This window comes from Mesoplodon mirus, assembly GCF_964341445.2.
Source record: "Mesoplodon mirus genome assembly, contig: HAP1_SCAFFOLD_1096, whole genome shotgun sequence".
NCBI classification, from domain to species: domain Eukaryota; kingdom Metazoa; phylum Chordata; class Mammalia; order Artiodactyla; family Ziphiidae; genus Mesoplodon; species Mesoplodon mirus.
Genome location: NW_028294967.1, coordinates 119,917 through 130,534, shown reverse-complemented (window position 1 = coordinate 130,534; position 10,618 = coordinate 119,917).

The following is a 10,618-nucleotide window of genomic DNA, read 5'->3' as shown; positions in this document are numbered from 1 at the left end:
ACACCAGCAACAGCACGCAGGCCAACTTGGTGCCTGCAGGCCAGCCAGTGTGGTCCTGTCCCCGGGCGCTCTTCCAGAAGCTTTCCATTGCCCTGCCTGAGATACCCCTCCTGTCCCGGCCCCCACTGCTTTTTTCCTTCCTCACCTCTGTCCGGAGTGATATTCCAGCGGAAGGTATGGGTGACACAACCTCTTCTTTACAGGCGGCAGCCTGGCAACTCCTGCAGAAAGGCCAGCAGAACCCCACTCACACCGGGCCACCCACAAAGCTGTGGCCCCTCACTCCCTCCCACCAGCACAGCCCCGAGACTGCTGACGGGGCAGAGAATATGGCGTCAGGCACAGCTTCAGGGGCTATTGCTGCCTGGAGCGCTGTTTATATTGACCTCAAGGATGCACACCTGGGGAGGGCGGGCCGGCAGTGTAAGGCTGCCGAGGTCAGCTAATCCACAACCCTCAGGGAATCACATTGTTGAAAATGGACCCCGCTAAGGCAGAAGAGAAGCCAAGGGAAAAAAGGACACAATGCCATTTGCAGCACCGTAGATGAGTCTAGAAGTAATCACGTGACTTGTAGTAAGTCACAAAGTGAAAGACACATATCCTATCATATCACTTATAGGTGTAACCTAAAAATGGATACCAGGGCAGATATTTCCACGGAGAAGGGCAATCACAGATTCATTAAACAAACTTATGGTTCACCAATGGAAAGGTGTGAGGATTGGTTTCATTACGATATCGGGGTTAACAGACATATACAAACACAGGTGACATATATAATCACCAAAGACCTACAGAACACCAAGAGAGGACTACTCAACATTCTGTCATAACGTACATGGGAAAAGGATCCCAGGAAGAACAGACATGTCTATATGTGTAAAAGAACCACATCTTCCACACCTACAACAAGCCAAACATTGTAATCAAACTTGCTGTAATAAAAAATAAAAAATTAAATTAAAAACACGAACAAGAAGTAGTGAGACAAACGTGAGGGGCTTTCTCCTGGCACATTCCATTCTAAACTCCAATCTAGAACACCACTTCCACTGAGGCTCTCTTGCCCTAGTAACCAGATTTGGAAAGGGAGAACTGCTGCCACCTTGTGGCCGTTTCACACAACAGCAGCTGTAATCCCAATGCTAATGGTCAGTTGATATTCAAAATCATTGCAGGCCTGTAAATGACACCTGCCCTGAAAACAAATCCTGGGGTCACATATCGACCAAAAAATTCAAAGGACGTCCATATTTCAAAACGACTGTTTCAAAAGGCATATTTTACGCACATTAGTGTTCTGCTTCTTTTCCTTTCTTTCCTTTTTTGTTAAAAAACACGGGAATGGAAAAAGGCATCCCTCAGAATGGGCGAAAATCGTTGCAGACGAATCAATGGACAGAGGTTTAATCTCCAATATATATAAACAGCTCATGCAGCTTAATATTAAAAAAACAAACAACCCAAAAAAATGGGCAGAAGATCTAAAGAGACGTTTCTTCAAAGGAGACACAGAGATGGCCAAGAGGCACCTGAAAAGCTGCTTAACAGCACTAATAATTAGAGAAATGCAAATCAAAACTACAATGAGGTATCACCTCACACCTGTTAGAATCGGCATCATCAGAAAATCTACAAACAACCAATTCTGGGGAGGGTGTGGACAAAAGGAGCCCTCATCCACTATTGGTGGGAATGTAAATTTATACAGTCACTATGGAGAACAGTATGGAGTTTCCTTAAAAAAACTAGAAATAGAATTACCATCTGATCCAGCAATCCCACTTCTGGGCATATACCCAGAGAAAACCGTATTTCAAAAAGGCACATTCACCACAATGTTCGTTGCAGCACTATTTACAATAGCCAGGTAATGGAAGCAACCTAAATGCCCACAGACAGATGAATGGATAAAGATGTGGTACATATATAAAATGGAATATTACTCGGCCATAAAAAGGAATGAAACTGGGTCATTTGTAGAGACATCGATGGATCGAGAGACTGTCATACAGAATGAAGTAAGTCAGAAAGAGGAAAACAAATATTGTATATTAATGCATATATGTGGAGCCTAAAAATGGTACAGATGAACTGGTTTGCAGGGAAGAAATAGAGACACAGAGGTAGAGAACAAACGTATGGACACCAAGTGTGGGAAGCCATGGGGTGGTGGTTGTGGGATGAGTTGGGAGTTTGGGATTGACCTGTATACATGTATATGCATAAAATACATAACTAATAATAACGTGCTGTATAAAAAAAATAAATAAAATTAAATTTCAAAATTTTAAAAAATAAAATTTAAAAATAAAACAGAAAAAAGTTCTTCCCATCACACAGATGTATTTATAGGAATGAATTATTTCCATGCTTATATCTATAAATACATAAAAGAGGAATAAAATCTAACTTGAACCATAAAAGAGAAAAAAACCTGAACCCACGACTTATACAGAGGAAAAGCCTATCAGGGCACTTGCTCCAGTGGTAAACAATTCTGAAATTGGTCAGAGGTGGGGAAGCATCTCCCATACAGCCATCAACCCACCCCCCACGCAAGGAGCGTCCTCATTGAAAAGCTGGGGGACCGTGCCAAGGCATCTGTGAGTAAACGTGAGCTGAGCCCCTGGCCAGCTGCTGCTGAACTGTTCCCACCCTTTCCAGGTAAAACACCTGAATATGTACAAGGGCTTGAAAGCCTAGAGGAAGGACCGTGGAGCCACACCAGCAACAGCACGCAGGCCAACTTGGTGCCTGCAGGCCAGCCAGTGTGGTCCTGTCCCCGGGCGCTCTTCCAGAAGCTTTCCATTGCCCTGCCTGAGATACCCCTCCTGTCCCGGCCCCCACTGCTTTTTTCCTTCCTCACCTCTGTCCGGAGTGATATTCCAGCGGAAGGTATGGGTGACACAACCTCTTCTTTACAGGCGGCAGCCTGGCAACTCCTGCAGAAAGGCCAGCAGAACCCCACTCACACCGGGCCACCCACAAAGCTGTGGCCCCTCACTCCCTCCCACCAGCACAGCCCCGAGACTGCTGACGGGGCAGAGAATATGGCGTCAGGCACAGCTTCAGGGGCTATTGCTGCCTGGAGCGCTGTTTATATTGACCTCAAGGATGCACACCTGGGGAGGGCGGGCCGGCAGTGTAAGGCTGCCGAGGTCAGCTAATCCACAACCCTCAGGGAATCACATTGTTGAAAATGGACCCCGCTAAGGCAGAAGAGAAGCCAAGGGAAAAAAGGACACAATGCCATTTGCAGCACCGTAGATGAGTCTAGAAGTAATCACGTGACTTGTAGTAAGTCACAAAGTGAAAGACACATATCCTATCATATCACTTATAGGTGTTACCTAAAAATGGATACCAGGGCAGATATTTCCACGGAGTAGGGCAATCACAGATTCATTAAACAAACTTATGGTTCACCAATGGAAAGGTGTGAGGATTGGTTTCATTACGATATCGGGGTTAACAGACATATACAAACACAGGTGACATATATAATCACCAAAGACCTACAGAACACCAAGAGAGGACTACTCAACATTCTGTCATAACGTACATGGGAAAAGGATCCCAGGAAGAAAAGACATGTCTATATGTGTAAAAGAACCACATCTTCCACACCTACAACAAGCCAAACATTGTAATCAAACTTGCTGTAATAAAAAATAAAAAATTAAATTAAAAACACGAACAAGAAGTAGTGAGACAAACGTGAGGGGCTTTCTCCTGGCACATTCCATTCTAAACTCCAATCTAGAACACCACTTCCACTGAGGCTCTCTTGCCCTAGTAACCAGATTTGGAAAGGGAGAACTGCTGCCACCTTGTGGCCGTTTCACACAACAGCAGCTGTAATCCCAATGCTAATGGTCAGTTGATATTCAAAATCATTGCAGGCCTGTAAATGACACCTGCCCTGAAAACAAATCCTGGGGTCACATATCGACCAAAAAATTCAAAGGACGTCCATATTTCAAAACGACTGTTTCAAAAGGCATATTTTACGCACATTAGTGTTCTGCTTCTTTTCCTTTCTTTCCTTTTTTGTTAAAAAACACGGGAATGGAAAAAGGCATCCCTCAGAATGGGCGAAAATCGTTGCAGACGAATCAATGGACAGAGGTTTAATCTCCAATATATATAAACAGCTCATGCAGCTTAATATTAAAAAAACAAACAACCCAAAAAAATGGGCAGAAGATCTAAAGAGACGTTTCTTCAAAGGAGACACAGAGATGGCCAAGAGGCACCTGAAAAGCTGCTTAACAGCACTAATAATTAGAGAAATGCAAATCAAAACTACAATGAGGTATCACCTCACACCTGTTAGAATCGGCATCATCAGAAAATCTACAAACAACCAATTCTGGGGAGGGTGTGGACAAAAGGAGCCCTCATCCACTATTGGTGGGAATGTAAATTTATACAGTCACTATGGAGAACAGTATGGAGTTTCCTTAAAAAAACTAGAAATAGAATTACCATCTGATCCAGCAATCCCACTTCTGGGCATATACCCAGAGAAAACCGTATTTCAAAAAGGCACATTCACCACAATGTTCGTTGCAGCACTATTTACAATAGCCAGGTAATGGAAGCAACCTAAATGCCCACAGACAGATGAATGGATAAAGATGTGGTACATATATAAAATGGAATATTACTCGGCCATAAAAAGGAATGAAACTGGGTCATTTGTAGAGACATCGATGGATCGAGAGACTGTCATACAGAATGAAGTAAGTCAGAAAGAGGAAAACAAATATTGTATATTAATGCATATATGTGGAGCCTAAAAATGGTACAGATGAACTGGTTTGCAGGGAAGAAATAGAGACACAGAGGTAGAGAACAAACGTATGGACACCAAGTGTGGGAAGCCATGGGGTGGTGGTTGTGGGATGAGTTGGGAGTTTGGGATTGACCTGTATACATGTATATGCATAAAATACATAACTAATAATAACGTGCTGTATAAAAAAAATAAATAAAATTAAATTTCAAAATTTTAAAAAATAAAATTTAAAAATAAAACAGAAAAAAGTTCTTCCCATCACACAGATGTATTTATAGGAATGAATTATTTCCATGCTTATATCTATAAATACATAAAAGAGGAATAAAATCTAACTTGAACCATAAAAGAGAAAAAAACCTGAACCCACGACTTATACAGAGGAAAAGCCTATCAGGGCACTTGCTCCAGTGGTAAACAATTCTGAAATTGGTCAGAGGTGGGGAAGCATCTCCCATACAGCCATCAACCCACCCCCCACGCAAGGAGCGTCCTCATTGAAAAGCTGGGGGACCGTGCCAAGGCATCTGTGAGTAAACGTGAGCTGAGCCCCTGGCCAGCTGCTGCTGAACTGTTCCCACCCTTTCCAGGTAAAACACCTGAATATGTACAAGGGCTTGAAAGCCTAGAGGAAGGACCGTGGAGCCACACCAGCAACAGCACGCAGGCCAACTTGGTGCCTGCAGGCCAGCCAGTGTGGTCCTGTCCCCGGGCGCTCTTCCAGAAGCTTTCCATTGCCCTGCCTGAGATACCCCTCCTGTCCCGGCCCCCACTGCTTTTTTCCTTCCTCACCTCTGTCCGGAGTGATATTCCAGCGGAAGGTATGGGTGACACAACCTCTTCTTTACAGGCGGCAGCCTGGCAACTCCTGCAGAAAGGCCAGCAGAACCCCACTCACACCGGGCCACCCACAAAGCTGTGGCCCCTCACTCCCTCCCACCAGCACAGCCCCGAGACTGCTGACGGGGCAGAGAATATGGCGTCAGGCACAGCTTCAGGGGCTATTGCTGCCTGGAGCGCTGTTTATATTGACCTCAAGGATGCACACCTGGGGAGGGCGGGCCGGCAGTGTAAGGCTGCCGAGGTCAGCTAATCCACAACCCTCAGGGAATCACATTGTTGAAAATGGACCCCGCTAAGGCAGAAGAGAAGCCAAGGGAAAAAAGGACACAATGCCATTTGCAGCACCGTAGATGAGTCTAGAAGTAATCACGTGACTTGTAGTAAGTCACAAAGTGAAAGACACATATCCTATCATATCACTTATAGGTGTAACCTAAAAATGGATACCAGGGCAGATATTTCCACGGAGAAGGGCAATCACAGATTCATTAAACAAACTTATGGTTCACCAATGGAAAGGTGTGAGGATTGGTTTCATTACGATATCGGGGTTAACAGACATATACAAACACAGGTGACATATATAATCACCAAAGACCTACAGAACACCAAGAGAGGACTACTCAACATTCTGTCATAACGTACATGGGAAAAGGATCCCAGGAAGAACAGACATGTCTATATGTGTAAAAGAACCACATCTTCCACACCTACAACAAGCCAAACATTGTAATCAAACTTGCTGTAATAAAAAATAAAAAATTAAATTAAAAACACGAACAAGAAGTAGTGAGACAAACGTGAGGGGCTTTCTCCTGGCACATTCCATTCTAAACTCCAATCTAGAACACCACTTCCACTGAGGCTCTCTTGCCCTAGTAACCAGATTTGGTAAGGGTGAACTGCTGCCACCTTGTGGCCGTTTCACACAACAGCAGCTTTAATCCCAGCGCTAATGGTCAGTTGATATTCAAAGTCATTGCAGGCCTGTAAATGACACCTGCCCTGAAAACAAATCCTGGGGTCACATATCGACCAAAATATTCAAAGGACGTCCATATTTCAAAACGACCGTTTCAAAAGGCATATTTTACGCACATTAGTGTTCTGCTTCTTTTCCTTTCTTTCCTTTTTTGTTAAAAAACAGGGGAATGGAAAAAGGCATCCCTCAGAATGGGCGAAAATCGTTGCAGACGAATCAATGGACAGAGGTTTAATCTCCAATATATATAAACAGCTCATGCAGCTTAATATTAAAAAAAACAAACAACCCCCAAGAAAATGGGCGGAAGATCTAAAGAGACTTTTCTTCAAAGGAGACACAGAGATGGCCAAGACGAACATGAAAAGCTGCTCAACAGCACTAATTATTAGAGAAATGCAAATGAAAACTAAAATGTGGTTTCACCTCACACCTGTTAGAATCGGCATCATCACAAAATCTACAAACAACCAATTCTGGGGAGGGTGTGGACAAAAGGAGCCCTCTTCCACTATTGGTGGGAATGTAAATTGATACAGTCACTATGGAGAACAGTATGGAGTTTCCTTAAAAATCTTGAAATAGAATTACCATCTGATCCAGCAATCCCACTTCTGGGCATATACCCAGAGAAAACCGTATTTCAAAAAGGCACATTCACCACAATGTTCGTTGCAGCACTATTTACAATAGCCAGGTAATGGAAGCAACCTAAATGCCCACAGACAGATGAATGGATAAAGATGTGGTACATATATAAAATGGAATATGACTCGGACATAAAAAGGAATGAAACTGGGTCATTTGTAGAGACATCGATGGATCGAGAGACTGTCATACAGAATGAAGTAAGTCAGAAAGAGGAAAACAAATATTGTATATTAATGCATATATGTGGAGCCTAAAAATAGTACAGATGAACTGGTTAGCTGGGAAGAAATAGAGACACAGAGGTAGAGAACAAACGTATGGACACCAAGTGTGGGAAGCCATGGGGTGGTGGTGGTGGGATGAGTTGGGAGTTTGGGATTGACCTGTATACATGTATATGCATAAAATACATAACTAATAATAACGTGGTGTATAAAAAAATAAATAAAATTAAATTTCAAAATTTTAAAAAATAAAATTTAAAAATAAAACAGAAAAAAGTTCTTCCCGTCACACAGATGTATTTATAGGAATGAATTATTTCCATGCTTATATGTATAAATACATTAAAGAGGAATAAAATCTAAGTTGAACCATAAAAGAAAAAAAAACCTGAACCCACGAGTTATACAGAGGAAAAGCCTATCAGGGCACTTGCTCCAGTGGTAAACAATTCTGAAATTGGTCAGAGGTGGGGAAGCATCTCCCATACAGCCATCAACCCACCCCCCACGCAAGGAGCGTCCTCATTGCAAAGCTGGGGGACCGTGCCAAGGCATCTGTGAGTAAACGTGAGCTGAGCCCCTGGCCAGCTGCTGCTGAACTGTTCCCACCCTTTCCAGGTAAAACACCTGAATATGTACAAGGGCTTGAAAGCCTAGAGGAAGGACCGTGGAGCCACACCAGCAACAGCACGCAGGCCAACTTGGTGCCTGCAGGCCAGCCAGGGTGGTCCTGTCCCCAAGCGCTCTTCCAGAAGCTTTCCATTGCCCAGCCTGAGATACCCCTCCTGTCCCGGACCCCACTGCTTTTTTCCTTCCTCACCTCTGTCCGGAGAGAAATTCCAGCGGAAGGTATGGGTGACACAACCTCTTCTTTACAGGCGGCAGCCTGGCAACTCCTGCAGAAAGGCCAGCAGAACCCCACTCACACCGGGCCACCCACAAAGCTGTGGCCCCTCACTCCCTCCCACCAGCACAGCCCCGAGACTGCTGACGGGGCAGAGAATATGGCGTCAGGCACAGCTTCAGGGGCTATTGCTGCCTGGAGCGCTGTTTATATTGACCTCAAGGATGCACACCTGGGGAGGGCGGGCCGGCAGTGTAAGGCTGCCGAGGTCAGCTAATCCACAACCCTCAGGGAATCACATTGTTGAAAATGGACCCCACTAAGGCAGAAGAGAAGCCAAGGGAAAAAAGGACACAATGCCATTTGCAGCACCGTAGATGAGTCTAGAAGTAATCACGTGACTTGTAGTAAGTCAAAAATTGAAAGACACATATCCTATCATATCACTTATAGGTGTAACCTAAAAATGGATACCAGGGCAGATATTTCCACGGAGAAGGGCAATCACAGATTCATTAAACAAACTTATGGTTCACCAATGGAAAGGTGTGAGGATTGGTTTCATTACGATATCGGGGTTAACAGACATATACAAACACAGGTGACATATATAATCACCAAAGACCTACAGAACACCAAGAGAGGACTACTCAACATTCTGTCATAACGTACATGGGAAAAGGATCCCAGGAAGAACAGACATGTCTATATGTGTAAAAGAACCACATCTTCCACACCTACAACAAGCCAAACATTGTAATCAAACTTGCTGTAATAAAAAATAGAAAATTAAGTTAAAAACACGAACAAGAAGTAGTGAGACAAACGTGAGGGGCTTTCTCCTGGCACATTCCATTCTAAACTCCAAACTAGAACACCACTTCCACTGAGGCTCTCTTGCCCTAGTAACCAGATTTGGTAAGGGTGAACTGCTGCCACCTTGTGGCCGTTTCACACAACAGCAGCTTTAATCCCAGCGCTAATGGTCAGTTGATATTCAAAGTCATTGCAGGCCTGTAAATGACACCTGCCCTGAAAACAAATCCTGGGGTCACATATCGACCAAAATATTCAAAGGACGTCCATATTTCAAAACGACCGTTTCAAAAGGCATATTTTACGCACATTAGTGTTCTGCTTCTTTTCCTTTCTTTCCTTTTTTGTTAAAAAACAGGGGAATGGAAAAAGGCATCCCTCAGAATGGGCGAAAATCGTTGCAGACGAATCAATGGACAGAGGTTTAATCTCCAATATATATAAACAGCTCATGCAGCTTAATATTAAAAAAAACAAACAACCCCCAAGAAAATGGGCGGAAGATCTAAAGAGACTTTTCTTCAAAGGAGACACAGAGATGGCCAAGACGAACATGAAAAGCTGCTCAACAGCACTAATTATTAGAGAAATGCAAATGAAAACTACAATGAGGTTTCACCTCACACCTGTTAGAATCGGCATCATCAGAAAATCTACAAACAACCAATTCTGGGGAGGGTGTGTACAAAAGGAGCCCTCTTCCACTATTGGTGGGAATGTAAATTGATACAGGCACTATGGAGAACAGTATGGAGTTTCCTTAAAAAAACTAGAAATAGAATTACCATCTGATCCAGCAATCCCACTTCTGGGCATATACCCAGAGAAAACCGTATTTCAAAAAGGCACATTCACCACAATGTTCGTTGCAGCACTATTTACAATAGCCAGGTAATGGAAGCAACCTAAATGCCCACAGACAGATGAATGGATAAAGATGTGGTACATATATAAAATGGAATATTACTCGGCCATAAAAAGGAATGAAACTGGGTCATTTGTAGAGACATTGATGGATCGAGAGACTGTCATACAGAATGAAGTAAGTCAGAAAGAGGAAAACAAATATTGTATATTAATGCATATATGTGGAGCCTAAAAATGGTACACATGAACTGGTTTGCAGGGAAGAAATAGAGACACAGAGGTAGAGAACACACGTATGGACACCAAGTGTGGGAAGCCATGGGGTGGTGGTGGTGGGATGAGTTGGGAGTTTGGGATTGACCTGTATACATGTATATGCATAAAATATATAACTAATAATAACGTGCTGTATAAAAAAATAAATAAAATTAAATTTCAAAATTTTAAAAAATAAAATTTAAAAATAAAACAGAAAAAAGTTCTTCCCGTCACACAGATGTATTTATAGGAATGAATTATTTCCATGCTTATATCTATAAATACATAAAAGTGGAATAAAATCTAACTTGAACCATAAAAGAAAA